The 19,562-nt window shown below is 42.9% G+C and overlaps 2 pseudogenes; both read right to left on the bottom strand.

The window, feature by feature from the left end:
* Positions 1-2,354: 2,354 nt before the first annotated feature.
* On the bottom strand, positions 2,355-3,177 carry LOC122427173 (annotated as a pseudogene).
* Positions 2,570-2,662, bottom strand: LOC122427854 (annotated as a pseudogene).
* Positions 3,178-19,562: the final 16,385 nt, after the last annotated feature.

The raw sequence follows: 19,562 nt of genomic DNA, 5'->3' as shown, positions 1-19,562 counted from the left end.
CACTTTCACTAGGTCCCCCTGCTGAACACCCCAGTATCCAGAAGCACTGAATCCCAGCAGCTCTGCGTCTGAGCAGTGATGTGCCTCAAAACATGCTCAGAACCCTTTGTACCTCTTGGATTCTCTCATCATTTCTGTGCACATGTCTTATTCCCCTACCAGATGGAAATCTTCTTGAGGGCAGGATCCAAGTTGGATTCAGCTTGCATTTTCCATGCTAGGAAGCAATTCTTGCATTAAAATTGGTTCAAGTATTTATCCTGCCTTTCTGTGGGAACTATAAATAGGGATAACCAAATAGGTAAGGAGAAATTTCCTTTTATAGAAATATTCCAGCTAATATATAAAGAAGAAATGATAGGATTAAAATATCACCACTTCATAATTCCTAAAGAAATAATAATGGATTGAACATGACTGCTGACACCTCAAAAGGAGAGACAGCCCTACACATTTTTAAACCTCTGCAATTTGGGGGCTTCCCAGGTAACATTGGTAAAGAATCCACCTACCAATGCAGGACACATGAGAGATGGGGGTTCAGTCCTTGGGTCAGGAAGATCCCCTGGCGGAGGAAATGGCAAACGACTCCAGTATTCTTGCCTAGAAAATTCCATGGATAAAGGAGACTGGTAGGCTACAGTTCATGGGATCACAAAGAATTGGACATGACCGAGCATGTGCACACACACACACACATGATTATTAGTTTATTAGTATCATCCAGGACTCAGATGTTCAGTATTCCTCCTGAAATTACACAAACAAATGCAAATAGAAAGAATCCAAGTCAAAATTATGTAACAAAACAGCACTCCATCACAAAAGCATGTTAAATTGTAAGAATGTTATTTTAAAACACTGGCACTTTAAGAAAATGATAGTCTTGAAAACCACAGAATTGCCAAATTGTTCTCTAAACTGCTAAGCAGATAAACTTATGACCCTAATGAATGAGCTTGAATTTTAGAAAAATCAAATTCAAATAAATCAGATAATTCACACTGAGATGCAAAGTTTATGTGTCTTCTTCCCCCATGTCTATTGATTATAAAGGGGCAAACCATAATATAGGAAAATATACCTGATTTAAAGTGTGGCACACAATTTTAAAAGTTGACCCAATTAATTAAGTATCTTTAATAGAATATCTCAAGTTTCGTAAATAATCCATATTTAGATAAAAAAGAAAAGATATTTATAGCCAGCACTTTTTTCCCAGAGCCTCTGTCAACGTCAACAAAAAAACTTAATATGTCAGTCTTGTATTTTAAGCTCACACTTCTGGGGCTACATTCTCAGGTTTTAAATGAGGGAGCTGCCAATATAACTACCCAGTGCATGGACTGTTTTACTAGTCCCTCAGGGACAGACTTTCAAAATGCTCGAGTCCAATAATCCCATGCTGTGAGTAGACGGGTTAGTCTTCACTTTGTAAATGTAGCTGGGTTCTGTGAACTCGATATCAACTGATCAAGATTTGAGCCTCAGTTATGAAGGAAAACTGTCTCAATTCAACTTTTATTACCCTCATCATGAGTATGCAAGGTATGTAGACAAAAGCTTATTATCAGCTAACTATATGAAAGATAAACACTGTAATAATTCATGCGATCCAAAATGTGCAAAAGGAAAAGACTAGCTTCTGCTCAAGGAGAAAATTTTCAGACCTGTGAAAAGGACAACAATACTAATAAAAAGTTGTATTTGTTTAGAAGCATTCAGAATGTCAACAAAACAGCTGCAACTTTTTTTCTTTTTTTGCAATTACAGGGTGGTGTTCAGTTAACAGAATAAGGATTATTTCATATAAGCTTCATCAGAGACAACTGAAGATGAAAAAAACTTCCATTCCCATATATAACTAACTTGTGCTATGCACCAACAAGAACATGCTTTAAATTTCCAGGCAAATTTGCAACCCCTATATTGTACCAGGCAGGGTTAGTAGTTGTTGAAAATACCACCGGGACAGGGCCATCTAAAGACAGATTCGGTAGTGTGTTAGCTATATAAAAAAAGACGCTGTGCAGTTTAAAAACAAATCATACACAGCCTCACATTTCAGTTTTTTTCTTTGAAAGGAGTGAGCTGTCCACACGGGGGTTAAATTCTTTACAGACAAGAGAAAAGAAACTGGGCTAGAAGCAACTCATCATCTTCTTCCTCTTCATTTTCTTTTTTAAATAAATGTTGACTTATTTATTTCTGGCTGCACTGGGTCTTCATTGATGCAGGCTTTTCTCTATTTGTGGTGAGTGGGGGCTACTCTCTAGTTGCAGTACACAGGCTTCTCATTATGGTAGCTTCTCTTGTTGCAGGGCTCTAGGCTCAGGGGACTCAGTAGTTGCGGCTCACGGGCTCTCCTCATATTCCTTCTTATTCTCACTTTTTTCAGCCTTGATGACTCCTTTGGTTGCTGCATCACAATAGTCACTCAGTCATGTCTGACTCTTTGCAACCCCAAGCCACCAGGGAAGCCTACAATTAAGAGATATTTCTAAGTATAAAGACAGGTCAACTTAAAAAGTATCAGCAGACTAAGTGCTTGACTTTAACTTATAATCAATAAAAATATGGAAGCTTCACGAACCTGCATACCATCGTTGTGCAGGGCCATGCTAATCTTCCGTATTGTTCCAAATTTAGTAAAGGTGTTCACTGTTGCTGCATCCGATTCCCCTCTAGCCGGGCATGCAGCAATACTCTTTTCCTACTTTTCCTCCAGCTGATCAGTCTTCTTCTCACGAGGCTGCTTGTCAGCCGCTGCAGTGTTAGTCCACATCTCTCTCAGCTTCTTTGCAGCTTCACCAGTGAAAAGGCCAGGGTGTTCTCCTTTGATTTTTGGACGATATTCAGAACAAAGCCAGGAAAAGGGCAAAGGAGGCCTCCTGGGTGCATTGGGATATTTGAACTTTTTTGTTTCCTCTTTAGGAGGGATATCCATTTTAATTTCTTCATGACGGGCCTCGTCTGCCTTTGCCATGTCTATGAATGTCCCTTTCTCTTGAGCAAACGTGGTCCTCCACCACTCTGCATACTTCTGAGAAAACTCTTGAGATGTTGACTGAGCATCTGGGTGCTTCTTCTTGTGCTCCTCCAAGCAAGTTTGCACAGAAAATGCATATGATGACATTTTTCTGTTGGCTTCTTAGGATCTCCTTGGCCCACGTTTAGTTATTTTTCCTCAGCCATGCACAGGGTCACCCAGTGCTACCCAGCTCTCATTTGCCCTGGCGCCATCTCTGAGAAACCCAACATACTGCGATGGCTGTAAGCGTGGGAGCCAGACACAGCCTCCTCACCTTCTTCAAACTGTCAACAACCGTACACCTTGTGTCTGTCTGACAAGGTCTTGCAAAAACAGATAATCTGGGGACTTCCCTGGCAGTTCAGTTAAGATTTCACACTTCCATTGCAGGAGGCATGGGTTTGATCCCTAGCCAGGGAACTAAGATCCCACATGCCTTGAGGTATAGATGGAAAAATAAAATCTGAATTTAAAAGAAATATGGAGGAGGGGGGAATATTTTAAATAATACCATAGGTGGGAATCTCTAAAGGACAAATGACCTGGTTTCTTCAACATGCAAGTTGAAAGGAAAAGACAGAAAGACAAAAGGGAAAAACCTACAGATTACAAGAAATTCAAAAGGTGCATCAATCACTTGCAGTATGTGGACCTTATTTAGATCTTGATTTAAACAAACTATGAAAATAACCAAATATGCAAACCTGAAATGAGTGAATATTTGATATGAAGCAATTATTGTTAATTTTTAAGGTCCAATAATGATATTATGGTTATGTCCTTGGTTAGGAGTTCTTATCTTTTGGAGATTCAAGTTGAAATATTTACAGATTAAATAACATAAAGCCACGGGGGAGGGGTGTATAGGTGAAAAAACACAAATGAGTTGATAGTTATAGTTGGGTGATGGGTACGTGGAGTTTTATTATATATTTTCTCTACTTTTATTTTTGCTTGAAATTCTCCATAATATGTTTTTAATACAAAAAATGGCCTCCTTCATGGTGCCTAGATCAGCACTTACACATGGCAGGTACTCTGTGAAAAATATGTACTGAATTGTTAGACTGCATCAGCTTTAGCAGAAAGGGTCATCTGGGCTCCAGCACCCATTTTCAGTACTGATATTCACCCAATGTCTTACATACAATGACCTCTCGCTGCCTTCTTAGAATTCCCATCAGCCCCCTCATGTAGGATATGAATAGACAGCTGATCAGAGCTGAATGCACCTGGGGTAGCAACCAAATCACAGATAGGTAAGCCAATCAGATTTTCTCTCAGTGACTTGAAATAAGATGCTAAGACTTGGTCAGACAAGAAGGGGCCCTACAAATGAAAGATTTTTTAGGGTGGAGGGCAAAAGTCTGCACTACACACTTTTACACGAAAAGAAGTTCAATTTCACTCACTGTAAGAGACATACAAATTGAAACTACAGTGAAAAGCCATTCCGTACCCATCAGATTAGCAAAAATTCAAAAGTGTAGCAACATACATGGTTGGCAAGGTGGTGATGATACAAGGACTCTCATATATTGCAGGTAATAATACGAATGAGTGCAGCCCTGGGGAGAGGAAGTTGGTAATACCTATCACGTACCTTGTGAGCCAGAAATCCTATTTCTAAGAATTTAAGCTCAAAAGACACCTCGACCAATACAAAACTACATAGGCATGGGGTTATTTATTACTGCATGTGGGTAAGTTACAACTGCAAAATACTGGAATATTCCTTTGTGTCTGTGTATATTCCTTGTGTCTGGCTTCTTTGATTCAGGGTTTTTTGAGATTAGTCTTTGTTGTCATGTGTATCACAGTTCATTTCTATTTATTACAGAATAGTGGTCCACTATATGAGTATACCACAATTTCTTGATCCAGTCATCCAGTGATGGATCTGCATTGTTTCCAGGTTTTTTACTATTATGAATAAAGTGACTATGAAAATTCATATACAAGTGTTTGCGTGGATGTAGATTCTCATTTCTCTTAGGCTAATACATGCAAGTAAAGTTTCTAGGTCACATGGTAAATATAAAACTTTACAATACAGATTTATTTAAAAAACTGCCAATTTCCCCCAAAGTGGTTCCAATAGCAATATATGAGCATTTTAGTCATCCACATCTTTGTCAATGATGTTATTGTCCTTCTCTTAGTTTTAGCCATTCTAGTGAGTGTAATGGTATATCATTGTGGTTATAGTATGAATTTCCTGATGATTAATGTTCTGGAGCATCTTTTTTATGTGATTATTGGCCACTAGTATATCTTATTGGTGAACCAGGGCTTCATGGAGAAATTGCTCATTCCAGAGCTAAAATATCACAGCAGCAGCAGATTCCTTGACATATACACACAGCTTGCTACTTGCAACCAAAGCTTCTGGATTTGAACCACTCTGAAAGTGTGGTTCAAACTGACCTCCTGGAGAGCAGAAGTTGTTTTCTTTTTTGTTGCCTCCCCATGCCCAGTGTGTGGCACTTAATAGATGCTCACAATGGTTTGTTGGAATTAATTTATTTCTGTAGTTCTGTTATTGTCTTACTACATGAAAATCCATAGTTTCCATCCCTGGATCGGAAAGATCCCCTGGAGAAGGGAATGGCTACCCACTCCAATATTCTTGCCTGCAGAATCCCATGGACAGAGGAGCCTGGTGGGCTACCATCCACCGCGTCACAGAGTCGGACATGACCGAAACAACTTAGCACACATGCATGCCCCTAGAAATCCAAGGACCCAAGAAGAGACATTGAAAACAGAAAGAACTTCTTGGCAATGGATGTTAGTATTTTGTTCCTCTCTTGCCTCCATAGACAGTCCACCACCTGGCCTCTTTCATTGACTATTGTGTTTCCCTTTGGCTTGTAACTTCCTCCCAGTATCAGGCAGTAAGATACCAGCCACTGAAGAACACACTATTCCTGGTTTCAGTTTCAGACATCCTGTTTTTCTATGACAATTGTCACTTAAATAGGGGTCTAGTTTCCTGGCTTGAGCAGCTTATTCCCATGCTGGGCATGCATTCTTAGCAGTGATATAGCTGATTGGCACAACAAGATAGCTGGACTTTCTCCTCCCAGGGCAGGGGGAGAAGGTTGGTAGGTAAATATTTCACTACTGCAAAGGGGACGACCCTTTGGGTAAGTGGAAAGCAAAAGCACTCAATGATTTCTTCTGTAAACGTATCAGTTATCTATTGCTGCATAATAAACCTTTCAAAATTTAGTAGCTTAAAACATCAGAAATCCCCATAGACAGAGGAGACTGGAGGACTAAAGTCCATGGGGTTGCAAAGGGTTGGACACGATGGAGCAACATTTTCAAAACATCAACAATTAGTTATTTATCCATTCTGTGAGTTTAAAGGGCAGTTCTTATGTTGGTCTCGCCTGACCCCACTCATGCAGCTGCATTCTGGACTTGATGGAACAGAATGATCTCACTTGTGTGTCTGGGGCCTTGGGTGCAATGGCTGGAATGTTTGAAAGAAATGGGCCTCTTTCCACTGGCTCTTCATATCCTGGACTTCTCAGCATAGTGGTTTCAGGCCAAAATCCCAAGAGGACCAAAGTAGGAGCTGCTAGGTCTCTTGAGACTTGCTTACAAGTCATACATAACCTCTGCTATTTTCAACTGGGCAAAGCCAATCAAAAGGCCAGCCCAGATTCAAGGGGTAGAGAATTAGACTCCATCTCTTGGTAGGAAGAGCAGCAAAGAACTTGTGGCCATTTTAATCCACCACATGATCTGAAAACAGTAGCATACCCCAAGTGCTATGAGACCAAATATATTAAGAAGTGTCAGAACACAGCTGAAGTGTGGATAGGGAACACAAATGAACTAAAACTTGTTTTTGTTTTTCTGACTGTGGGGTACCTGGGTTATTTTGTTTTATTTCTAGAAAAAAGAAGTCAAGAGAAGAATTGTGAGGGTGGTAGAGAGAGTTCAGATCATCAAGACACGATAGAAGGAGCTAGAGCTGTTGGTCTGGTGACGAAAAGGCTCAGAGGAGATGGGGAACTGATTCCAAATGTCTAGAAGACTAGTACATATTAGGAGGCTTGTTTGTATGCTACCAGAAAGCAGAACTAGAACCAGGAGGTGGACATTTCAGGGAAGCAGATTTTCCTTAATTTAAGAGAGAACTAACAATCAGAGATGTACATAAATGAGATGAACTACAAGAGTTGGGCTTCCCTGGTGGTTCAGATGGTAAACAATTTGCCTGCAACACAGGAGACCCAGGTTCAATCCCTGGGTCGGGAAGATCCCCTGGAGAAGGGAACAGCTACCCACTCCAGTATTCTTAGTTAGAAAATTCCAAGGACATAGGAGCCTGGTGGGCTAGTTCATGGGGTCACAAAGAGTTGGACACGACTGAGGGACTAACACTGACTTTTTCACCACAAGCAATAGTGAACCGTTGTTAGGTATGGACGCAAACGTTGGTGACCACTGTTCTAGAAAGTAGGAGTTATGCATGCACCTGGTGGGGCCTCTGGGATTCCGCCCAACTTTGAGACTTGATGACACCACTCCCTTCTGTTGTTACCGTGGGGCCTCTGTGATATGGGCGTTACCCAGCTGCCAGCGCCCTGGGCAGTTTCCGGAGCCTCTATGCTGCCAGTGGCTCCCTGAGCCCTGCAAACCCCCAGGTGACAGCTGGGTGGCACAGGCCTGCACCCAGCCTTCCTGAAGTTCTCTGACAGTTTTGCTCCTTCAGTTTGCTATTGTTCTAAGATTTCCTTCTGATGTTTTCCAGGAAGTGAAAGTGATCCGTCTTACCCTGTCCGGGATGGATGTGTTTCTTGCGGCCCAGAGACAGCAGCCAACATTGACTCCTTTATTTTTAATTATTTATTTGGCTGGGCTGGATCTTGGTTGTGGCATACAGGATCTTTCTGTTGCAGCCTTTGGGTTTCTCTGGTTGTGGTGTGAGGTCCTCTCTCTAGCTGTCCGTGGCCTCAGTAGTTGTGGTTCCTGGGCTTGAGAGCACAGGTTCAGTAGTTGTGGCCCATGGGCCCAGCTGCTTCGCAGCATGTAGAACCTTCCCAGACCAGGGATTGAACCTGTGTTTCCTGCATTGGCAGGCAGATTCTTTACCACTGAGCCACCAGGGAAACCCTAAGGTGAGTGAGATCTCTTTCCTCCTGTGTTTGAAGATTTTTCCACCTCAGCGTGCTATCTTCTCTCACTACTCTGCATCCATAGAAGGCAAGGCTCTCTCTCCTTCCTGCTTAGTTTAGGGGGAGGTGGGCTGTGGCAAGGCAGGTCCTGCATCTCCTCTGGAGCATGTTTGCCAAAGACCTGGTTTTAGCAAGCTGCTCAACCGTGCGCTATTTCACAGCATGCGTTCTGCTTGCTGGTGGTTGTCTGTAAGTCTTGCTGGTTTGGAGTTATGAAGACTCCTGGGGATAGAGAACAGGCTTGGGGACTCCCTCTGTTCAGCTGCCAGAAAACCATTTCCCAACATGGGGTCTGGGCTCTTGCTGCTGCAGCTAATGGGAAAGGACGGCTGTGGATCTCACCATCTGTCAGCCAGCGGGAGGGAGGAGCAGGGACCCAGCTCATTCATGCTCCCTCTTTGTAAGAGCAAGAGCTGAGGAGTGGTCTACATCACCTTCGCGTTTCACTTCCAAACGACTGGCCAGAGCTCAGGCAAGAGACACACTTGGCTTTAAGAAGGCTAGCACCTCTCTAATTTTGGAAGAAAAGGAGACTAGGTACTGGGGGACAGCAGGATTCTCCACCCACTCTCACCCTCCAGTTGGTGTCTAATACAGTAGTATAAATATGCACATTTTTGCAAGGAAAAAAATAATAACAAAGTGATACACTTAAAGCAGCAGAACTTTAAAAATATAAAGATCAGCAACTTGTGATGCCAGAGAGCAAGGAAGTGCTCAAAAATCAAAAAGATGTCAGACCAAGGAACCAGCTTGAAAGAACACCCAGTGGCTAAAGCTGGGACAATTTGGGTGATGAAATTGGTAGTGTGGTATGGATTATAACCCAACGCAGAGAATATGCATGACATCTTTGCATAAATTAATGATTCAGCATATGGATTCTTGTTGTTTAGTCACTAAGTCATGTCCGACTCTTTTGCAACTCCAAGGACTATAGCCCACCAGGTTTCTCTGTCCCTGGGATTCCCCAGGCAAGAATACTGAAGTGGATTGCCATTTCCTTCTCCAGGGGACCTTCCTGACCCGGTGATCAAAACTTCATCTCCTGCATTGCAGGCAGATTCTTTACAGCTGAGCCACAAGGGAAGCCCTTATATGGATAGGGGACAAAAGGCAAATGCCCCTTACAGAAGAATTCCAAATAATACAAGCAGACACTCCACCACTAGTAGGTGGAGCTTAATTCTCACCTCTTGTGGGCTGAACCTAATGAATACAGAATGGAAAGGAGGGAAACAGTTACTTTATAGTGGAGAAACCTGGCAAACACTACCTTAACCAAGTGATCAAGGTTAACATCACCAGTGATGAGTCAGGTCAATATCTTCTACCCCAACAGGATGTGATAGGAGGCCCTTCATCTCTTCAGGGCTCTTCCTAAAATCTCATAAGCCCACTCTGACCATGAGAAAAACACCAGAAAAATCCTAATTCTGGCTGGTTTGTGGACTGGGGGACATGCTGTAAAATATCTTATACCAATACTCTTCAAAATAGCCAAGGTCATGATAAACAAGGAAAGAGAAATTATCACAGACCAGAGATGGTTAAGGAGAAATGGTAACTAAGTGCAAGGCAGTGTCCTGGTTTGGATCCTGGAACTAAACACTGTAAAAACAGCTGGAATCCACAGAGAGCCTAGAACTTAGTTAAAAATAATATACTGGGGCTTCCCTGGAGGTCCAGTGGTTAAGACTTTGCCTTCCAATGCAGAGGTTGCAGGTTTGATTCCTGGTGGGGAAGCTAAGATCTCACATGCCTCATGGCCAACCAAGACAGAAAGTTGAAGCAACACTATAACAAATTCAATAAAGATTAAAAAAAAAAAAAAGATACCAATGTCTGTTTCTTTTCACAAAGTACCATTTTACAAAGTTTTAATGAAGTACTATTGTATTGTAAAATGCTAAAGTTAGGGGAAACTGGGCAGGGGTATATGGGAACTCTATATTTTATCTTTACAATGTTTCTATAAAATCTAAAATTATTTCAAACTAAAAAATCTATTACTATATATGTATAGGTACATTTTGTTGTTGTTGTTATTGTTGAGTCACTAAGTTGTGTCTGACTCTTGAAATAAATCCCCAAAGGATTTTGTACCTGTCTAGAAATTCCTCCTAAAACTAAGTTCTAAATTTACGTCGTTATAGGGAATCCTTTTAATTCAGATGGATCTTCAAAAAGACTCAATTAAAGGACTTCCCTGGTAGTCCAGTCTCTCAAGAAAGAGGAAATTCTTTTCTCCTGGGATCTCACAATTTAGTCAGGGAGAAAACTAACATATCCACTGCATAACCATGAGATAGGTAGATAGCACCATTTAGGGAAGTGTAAATGAAGGTCTATGGGAACTCGGTGAAAAGACTTGCTTCTAGCTGCAAGAATCTGGGAAGTCTTCATGTAGGAGGTGACATTTAAATTGGCCTCTGAAAGATGAGTAGGATTTGAATACGATTCTGGAGTCCTTCCGCCTTTGGCTCTAGTCCCCAGGACTAGCTGCTGTTCATACGTCTCTCCAGCAGAGGGCAGGCTGAGCAAAGATGGGCTAGAAAGTCCTATCTTTTAGTCAAGTCTCTCAGGCTGGTCTCAGCACTCCCTGAACTGACGGGACAGGTTTCCAGGCTTGCTAAAAATAGTGAATCCTCGCTATACTAGTTTTGGAGTTACTAAACTCAAGTGTGCCCTCCATATTTACACCTTTGGCTTCGCCTGAAATTGATATACCGAGTTTGCATTTTCTATTAGTTTCCTGTAGGTCAGGGCAGTCAGAAGTCTGGTACCACCTCTCCCTGGGTACTGATGATGTCCTTTCTAGAGAAGTCAGGCCAGGCAGATTTCAGTGGTCCAGGCTGAGCAAGGTGAGAGGAATGCTTCTCTAGGTTGCCATGGAAAGAGATTCAGCTTTCCTCACCACTCCTTATTTTGTCCCTTCTCCATAAAGAATTGAAGATTGCTTTGGTGCTTGAATTTTCTGCTGTCTTAGGTCAAGTGGTTTACTAAGGAAACATTCCCACTGCTGTAAGGAGCTGTGGAAAGCAGAATAGGGAAGGAGAAGCTAGTGTCTGACTTCAGCTGAAGTCCCAACCTCAGTCTGATCCTGCGGCGAGCTCAGGAATATAACTGGTAGCTATCTTGGGGCAAAGGGACTGTTCCTTCCTATTGCCACACCCATCGGTCACTGGTTTCCACTGCCCCAAGGGACACAGTAAACTCACAGGCACTTGCAGCTTCTTGGTGCCTCTGGGTGAGGTAGCTTCTGGAATGCTTGTGTTACACTCTGCAGACTCTTGTTGGCAGGAACCCTTAGGAGTGAACACAGCAGCCAGGAGTAGACAGGGAGCCGGTGAGAGGGATCTGGGGGGGCCAGTGGCAGCACTCCCAGCATCTGATACTCTCTGCAAGGCCCCTTCTGTTTAGCCGGCTTCCCATAACCGAGGACTTTGTCCCCCCCAGGGAGAGCCTCTGGGAAACCAATGAAGGTTTCAAACCCTCCCTTAAGAGGCATTTCCCAGGATCTCAGCACTGCCTTTGTTGCTCTCAGGAACGTAGATTTTCTTTTCTTTATTTATTTATTTATTTATTTATTTATTTTTTTCCAGTGGGTTTTGTCATACATTGATATGAATCAGCCATGGATTTACATGTATTCCCAATCCCAATCCCCCCTCCCACCTCCCTCTCCACCCGATTCCTCTGGGTCTTCCCAGTGCACCAGGCCCGAGCACTTGTCTCATGCATCCCACCTGGGCTGGTGATCTGTTTCACCATAGATAGTATACATGCTGTTCTTTTGAAATATCCCACCCTCACATTCTCCCACAAAGTTCAAAAGTCTGTTCTGTATTTCTGTGTCTCTTTTTCTGTTTTGCATATAGGGTTATCGTTATCACCTTTCTAAATTCCATATATATGTGTTAGTATGCTGTAATGTTCTTTATCTTTCTGGCTTACTTCACTCTGTATAATGGGCTCCAGCTTCATCCATCTCATTAGGACTGGTTCAAATGAATTCTTTTTAATGGCTGAGTAATATTCCATGGTGTATATGTACCACAGCTTCCTTATCCATTCATCTGCTGATGGGCATCTAGGTTGCTTCCATGTCCTGGCTATTATAAACAGTGCTGCGATGAACATTGGGGTGCACGTGTCTCTTTCAGATCTGGTTTCCTCAGTGTGTATGCCCAGAAGTGGGATTGCTGGGTCATATGGCAGTTCTATTTCCAGTTTTTTAAGAAATCTCCACACTGTTTTCCATAGCGGCTGTACTAGTTTGCATTCCCACCAACAGTGTAAGAGGGTTCCCTTTTCTCCACACCCTCTCCAGCATTTATTGCTTGTAGACTTTTGGATAGCAGCCATCCTGACTGGCGTGTAATGGTACCTCATTGTGGTTTTGATTTGCATTTCTCTAATAATGAGTGATGTTGAGCATCTTTTCATGTGTTTGTTAGCCATCTGTATGTCTTCTTTGGAGAAATGTCTGTTTAGTTCTTTGGCCCATTTTTTGATTGGGTCATTTATTTTTCTGGAATTGAGCTGCAGGAGTTGCTTGTATATTTTTGAGATTAATCCTTTGTCTGTTGCTTCATTTGCTATTATTTTCTCCCAATCTGAGGGCTGTCTTTTCAGAAGCGTGTTATTTAGCCTCCATATGTTTGAAGTTTTAACAATTTTTTTCCTGTAATTGAGATCTAATCTTACTGCACTGTGGTCAGAAAAGATGACTGGAATGATTTCAATTTTTTTGAATTTTCCAAGACCAGATTTATGGCCCAGGATGTGATCTATTCTGGAGAAGGTTCCGTGTGCACTTGAGAAAAAGGTGAAGTTGATTGTTTTGGGGTGAAATGTCCTATAGATATCAATTAGGTCTAGCTGGTCCATTGTGTCATTTAAGGTTTGTGTTTCCTTGTTAATTTTCTGTTTAGTTGATCTATCCATAGTTGTGAGTGGGGTATTAAAGTCTCCCACTATTATTGTGTTACTATTAATTTCCTCTTTCATACTCGTTAGCGTTTGCCGTACATATTGCGGTGCTCCTATGTTGGGTGCATATATATTTATAATTGTTATATCTTCTTCTTTGATTGATCCTTTGATCATTATGTAGTGTCCTTCTTTGTCTCTTTTCACATCCTTTATTTGAAAGTCTATTTTATCTGATATGAGTATTGCGACTCCTGCTTTCTTTTGGTCTCCGTTTGCGTGAAATATTTTTTTCCAGCCCTTCACTTTTAGTCTGTATGTGTCTCTTGTTTTGAGGTGGGTCTCTTGTAGACAGCATATATAGGGGTCTTGTTTTTGTATCCATTCAGCCAATCTTTGTCTTTTGGTTGGGGCATTCAACCCATTTACATTTAAGGTAATTATTGATAGGTGTGGTCCCGTTGCCATTTACTTTGTTGTTTTGGGTTCACGTTTATACAACCTTTCTGTATTTCCTGTCTAGAGAAGATCCTTTAGCATTTGTTGAAGAGCTGGTTTGGTGGTGCTGAATTCTCTCAGCTTTTGCTTGTCTGTAAAGCTTTTGAATTCTCCTTCATATCTGAATGAGATCCTTGCTGGGTACAGTAATCTAGGTTGTAGGTTATTCTCTTTCATTACTTTCAGTACGTCCTGCCATTCCCTTCTGGCCTGGAGGGTTTCTATTGATAGATCAGCTGTTATCCTTATGGGAATCCCTTTGTGTGTTATTTGTTGTTTTCCCCTTGCTGCTTTTAATATTTGTTCTTTGTGTTTGATCTTTGTTAATTTGATTAATATGTGTCTTGGGGTGTTTCGCCTTGGGTTTATCCTGTTTGGGACTCTCTGGGTTTCTTGGACTTGGGTGGCTATTTCCTTCCCCATTTTAGGGAAGTTTTCAGCTATTATCTCCTCGAGTATTTTCTCATGGCCTTTCTTTTTGTCTTCTTCTTCTGGAATCCTATGATTCGAATGTTGGGGCGTTTCACATTGTCCCAGAGGTCCCTGAGGTTGTCCTCATTTCTTTTGATCCTTTTTTCTTTTTTCCTCTCTGCTTCATTTATTTCCACCATTTTATCTTCTACCTCACTTATCCTATCTTCTGCCTCCGTTATTCTACTCTTGGTTCCCTCCAAAGTGTTTTTGATCTCATTCATTGCATTATTCATTTTTAATTGACTCTTTTTTATTTCTTCTAGGTCTTTATTAAACATTTCTTGATCTTTTCAATTTTTGTTTCCAGGCTATTTATCTGTAACTCCATTTTGTTTTCAAGATTTTGGATCATTTTTATTATCATTATTCTAAATTCTTTTTCAGGTAGATTCCCTATCTCCTCCTCTTTTGTTTGACTTGGTGGGCATTTTTCATGTTCCTTTACCTGTTTGGTATTTCTTTGCCTTTTCATCTTGTTTAGATTGCTGTATCTGGAGTGGGCTTTCTGTATTCTGGAGGTCTGTGGTTCCTTTTTATTGTGGAGGATTAACCCAGTGGGTGGGGTTAGACGATTGGCTTGTCAAGATTTCCTGGTTAGGAAAGCTTGTGTCAGTGTTCTGGTGCGTGGAACTTGATTTCTTCTCTTTGGAGAGCAATGGAGTGCCAGTAATGAGTTTTGAGATGGGTCTATGTGTTAGGTGTGTCCTTGGGCAGCCTGTATGTTGATGTTCAGGGCTATGTTCCTGCGTTGCTGGAGAATTTGCGTGGTATGTCTTGCTCTAAAACTTATTGGCTCTTGGGTGGTGGTTGGTTTCAGTGTAGGTATGGAGGCTTTTGGATGGTCACTTATTACTTAAAGTTCCATGTAGTCAGGAGTTTTCTGGTGTTCTCAGGTTTTGGGCTTAAGTCTCCTGCCTCTGGATTTCAGTTTTATTCTTCCTGTAGTCTCAGGACTTCTCCAACTATACAGCCCTGATAAGAAAACTTCTAGGTTAATGGCTAAAAGATTCTCCCCCGTTAGGGACACCCAGAGAGGTTCACAGAGTTACATGAAGAAGAGGAGAGGGAGGAGGGAGATAGAGATGAACAGGAGGAGAAAAAGGGGGACTCAAGAGGAGAGAGACAGATCTACGCAGCTGTCTGTTCCCAGAGTGTTCTCCGTAGCCCAGTCACCTATAAGGATTCACAGAATTGGATTGGGAAGAGAAAGGGAAAGGAGGAAATAGAGGTGTTCTGAGGTAGAAAACAGAGAGTCAAGATTGGGAGAGAATAATCTTCGGTTTAAAAATAGGGCTTCTCTTCTTTTTTTTTTTTGTAAGGTTATAGTGTATTGAAAATGAAAATTAAGGAGTAGTAGAGGAGTACTAGAGGACTTTAAAAGAAATAAGAGAAAAAGAAAAATAGAAAATAGAAGAGAAAAAGGAAAGAAAAAAAAGAAAAAAAAAGAAAGAAAAAGAAAAAAAAGAAAAGAAGAAAAAGAAAATTTTTTTTTCCCCCTAATTAAAAAATCGTAAAAGTCTGTGGAAATGAAAGTTAAGGAGTAATGGGGGAGTAATAGGGGATTTTAAAGGAAAATAAAAGAGAAGAAAGAAAAAAGAAAAAAAAGAAAAAAAAAAAAAAATAAAAAAAAAAAAAGAGAAAAAAGTAAAATTATATCTAGGAGTTTCTCTGGAGCTGTTGCGGTCAGTGTGGGTTCGGCTCAGTTTCAGATAGCTCCTCGTTCCAGCTTACGCTTCTCGATATCTACAGGCCCCTCCGGTGTAGTCAGCGTTTCCTAGAGGGATTTTAATCTGTTGCACCAGTCCCTTCTGAGGCGGTTCCCTTTGTTTATTTGGCTTCTGTTTGCCGGTCTCTTCAGAGCCTCATTTCCGCCCTGACACAGGCGGGCGGAGGTGGACTCTTACTCAGGTAGCTAGTTCCGTCGCTCTGCGGGGCAGGGAGGGCCTTGCGCTGTGGGGACAGGCTTGCACCGCGGGGATGGGCTGGGGCTGCCGGGAGGGGCTGACGCTGCTTTCTCCGTCTGTGCTGCTCAGGCTCCCGGCCGGTCTATATGGAGCGCGCCCGCGCTGCGCGAGGTTCCAGCCCTCGGGTGTTCCACAAAAGCGCGGAAGGAAAAGCTGCGCCCCCTCTCTGTGCCTTCCCCGTCAGAGCGGTCCAGGCAGCCAGGGGCTTGGTGGGTGCACTCTACCCAGGTGTGGCGCGCCCCCTCCCTTCCGCAGACCCAGACTCAGTTTCCGCTGGCGCCAGTCGGGCGTGTGCGCCTTCCGCCCTCCGCGTCCCCAGCCCCAGTCCCCGCCCGCGCCGGTCGGGTGCCTGCGGCCTGTGTCTCGCCGCGACCTTCCCCTCCCCCCTGCCTCCGGCGGGGCTGGGCCGTCCGCAGCCTGCGAGCTCCTCTCTGGACCCTCTCGGTCTCTTTGTTCTGCGAACGGCCGGCAGTGTGTTCGGGCCGGTTAATTTACTCTCTCTCTTTTGGTCTCCCACAGTTCAAGTTGGAAACTCACAGAAGTTCCCTCCGATTGTCCTCAGGGCACTCGGGCCGGACCCTACCCCAAGCAATGCCGCCTAAGAGCTCCCGGGACGGATCTCCGTCCTTAGCTCTTTTGTCTCACTTTTTATCTTTTATATTTTGTCCTACCTCCTTTCGAAGACAATGGGCTGCTTTTCTGGGCGCCTGATGACCTCAGCTAGCGATCCGAAGTTGTTTTGCGAAGTTTGCTCTGCGTTCAGTTATGCTTTTGATGAATTTGTAGGAGAGAAAGTGGTCTCCCCGTCCTACTCCTCCGCCATCTTGGCTCCTCCTCCAGGAATGTAGATTTTCATTGCAGGGTTCTCTTCACCATCTCTGAATCCCTCCTTACCCAGCTCCTTGAAACTCATCCCGCCAGATTTCTCTACTCCCAGCAATTGTCACTTCAGAAACCCCCTGTTGGACTTTCCTGGTGATAGGAATCTGCCTGCCAGTGCAGGGGACATGGGTTTGATCCCCAGTCCAGGAAGATCTCACAACTACTCTAGAACCTAAGAATGGCAACTACTGAAGCCCAGGTGCTTGGAGCCCATAAGGAGCTCCATAAGCAACATAAGGAGCCATCTCAAAAAAAGCCTGAGCACCGCAACTAGAGAGTAGCACCTGCTTGCTACAGCCACAGAATGCCCACACACAGCAGCAGAGACCCAGCGTAAACAAAAATAATTTTTTTTAAAAGGAAAAAAGCCCTGTGTGTTTATGAATGGCAGAGAATGCTCCAAGAGGCATACATTTTATCCCAGCGACCCTCTGTTTCGCTGAAGAGTAAGTTCTTTGAGGGCAGGGCTGGGTCCAATCACCATTCAGGCAGCTTACTATGGAGTCTCCCCCTGTGGTTCATAGACCTCCAGCGTCAGCCTAACAGGAAGTGCTTGTAAAAATATTAACCCTCCTTCCCCTCACATACAATGAAGAAGTCTGGGAATCTGTTGTTTTTTTTTTTCACAAGTTCCCTATATGACTGGTGCTTATTAAAGAATGAGAACCACTGCTGAGCATCCAGGGGCAGCTTAGGGTTCTCCGTAGAATTTTCATAGGTGGCTGACTCCCTCAGTGGCTCAGATGGTAAAGAAACTGCCTGCGATGCAGGAGACCCAGGTTCAGTCCCTGAAAAAGGGCATGGCAACCCACTCCAGTATTCTTGCTTGGAGAATCCCATGGGCAGAGGAGCATGGCAGGCTATAGTCCATGGTGTTGCACAGAGTCAGACACGACTAAGCAACCAACACTTTTTCACTTTCACCACCTCACCCAGCATTCTGTCCCTTATATCTGCTTGACTTTCTCAAGCAGGTATAAAACAATAAGCATTAATTACCTTATTTGTTTTGCCTGTTGCTTCTAGCCTCTCCCCGTTCCCATTAGAACTAATAAGCTTCATGAGGGCAAAGGTCTGTGTCTCCCTGACCGGGGTACTCCAGTGCCTGGACGGCAGCATCTACAACTGCAGGTGTTCAGGGAATATTTGTGGCATGAATGAAGCATTTCTGTGGAGAGGCATCAGTGCAGCTGAAGACAAAGATTATTCCACTTCTAATCTTCTTTCATCACAGACATTATGTTGGGAGTCCCCAAGGCCACCCTCAGGCTCAGTGATTTACTGGAAGGAACCAGAGGACTCAGAGAAGCTCTCATACTCACAGTTATGGTTTATTACTCCAAAAGGATACATATTAAAGTCAGCAAAGGGTAAAAGAATCTGGGTTTAAGTCCAGGAAAAACCGGGCTCAATCTTCAGGTGTCCCTTCCCATTGGAGTTACATGAGGAAGAGATGTGTGTGACAACACATGCAAAGTATTGCCAAGTCAGGAGCATATCCAAGCCTTGCTTCCAGGGGTTTTATTGGGGGCCAGTCAGGTAGGCATACAGTGCACAGTGGCTGACCTTAGCTACCCAGTCTTTAGCTCTCTGCTTCCTAGAGGTCAAACTGATACACATGGTTTCAAGGCCTTCAACATGCAAAAACAAGTATTAGCCAAAAGTTACATTGTTGGCATTAAGTATCTGGACAAGTTGGTACCGTGTGGCCCAAGTTCTCAGGTATTGAAAAAAAAAATTTTTTTTTGGTCAAGCAGGATATTCCAAGGGCTCTAAGGTTATTTCCTAGGAGCCAAGTCAAAGGCCAGTTCAGAAGACACGCCTTTCTTTGAAATGTGCAGGGTTTGAGCAACCCAGGCCTGCTGAGTTAACCTTTCTACACAGACATCAAAATCATGCCCTCAGCATGGATACAACTGAGGTTGTTCTGTAATTAATTTATTTGGGATTGATCTGACTTCTCCTTAAACACAATTGTACCTAATTAGCATATACTTGCAGACTAATTCTGCCTCGGAGTTGGACTGAATGTTCGTTTAACAAAGAGTTACCAAGGATTTGCCACGTGCCAGGTACAGTTCCTCACTGGGAATGCAAAAATGAACACAATAGACCTTGTCTCTGTCTTCAAGAAGTTTAGAGTTTTAGGCCTATAAAGACAGTTTTTGGACTTTGGCATGTAAAGGATTATTCTGAGATGACCAATTTCAAAGGTAGGCAGGGAAAAGGGACCATGGAATAAATATAATAAAGATATAAAAATAAAAAGATAAAGATGTGAGTAAGAAAATTCCTACCATATGGTCAGCTCTGCTCTTTGGAATTGCTACTGCAGATCTTGGGGATTCTCCTGTGGTTTGTCTGAGCCTGGAGATTTGCTAGAAGCAAGGCTGCCTTCTGAGATTAAGGGCAGTCAGAGAATATCAATTTTGTGTTCATGTTTATTTATCACTTACATGGCAGCTACTATGATAGACACTTCATTGATGTTAACCCACTGCCACCCTGTGCCCTTATCTGCAGCCTCCCCACCCCCATGTTTCTGATGCAGGCTGTACGTGCTAGGAGGGCAGCAAAAATCAC

The sequence above is a fragment of the Cervus canadensis genome, chromosome 25 (assembly GCF_019320065.1).
Source record: "Cervus canadensis isolate Bull #8, Minnesota chromosome 25, ASM1932006v1, whole genome shotgun sequence".
In the NCBI taxonomy this organism is placed as follows: Eukaryota; Metazoa; Chordata; class Mammalia; order Artiodactyla; family Cervidae; genus Cervus; species Cervus canadensis.
The sequence above is the reverse complement of the archived record's forward strand: the minus strand, read 5'-3'. Positions and strand labels throughout refer to the sequence as shown.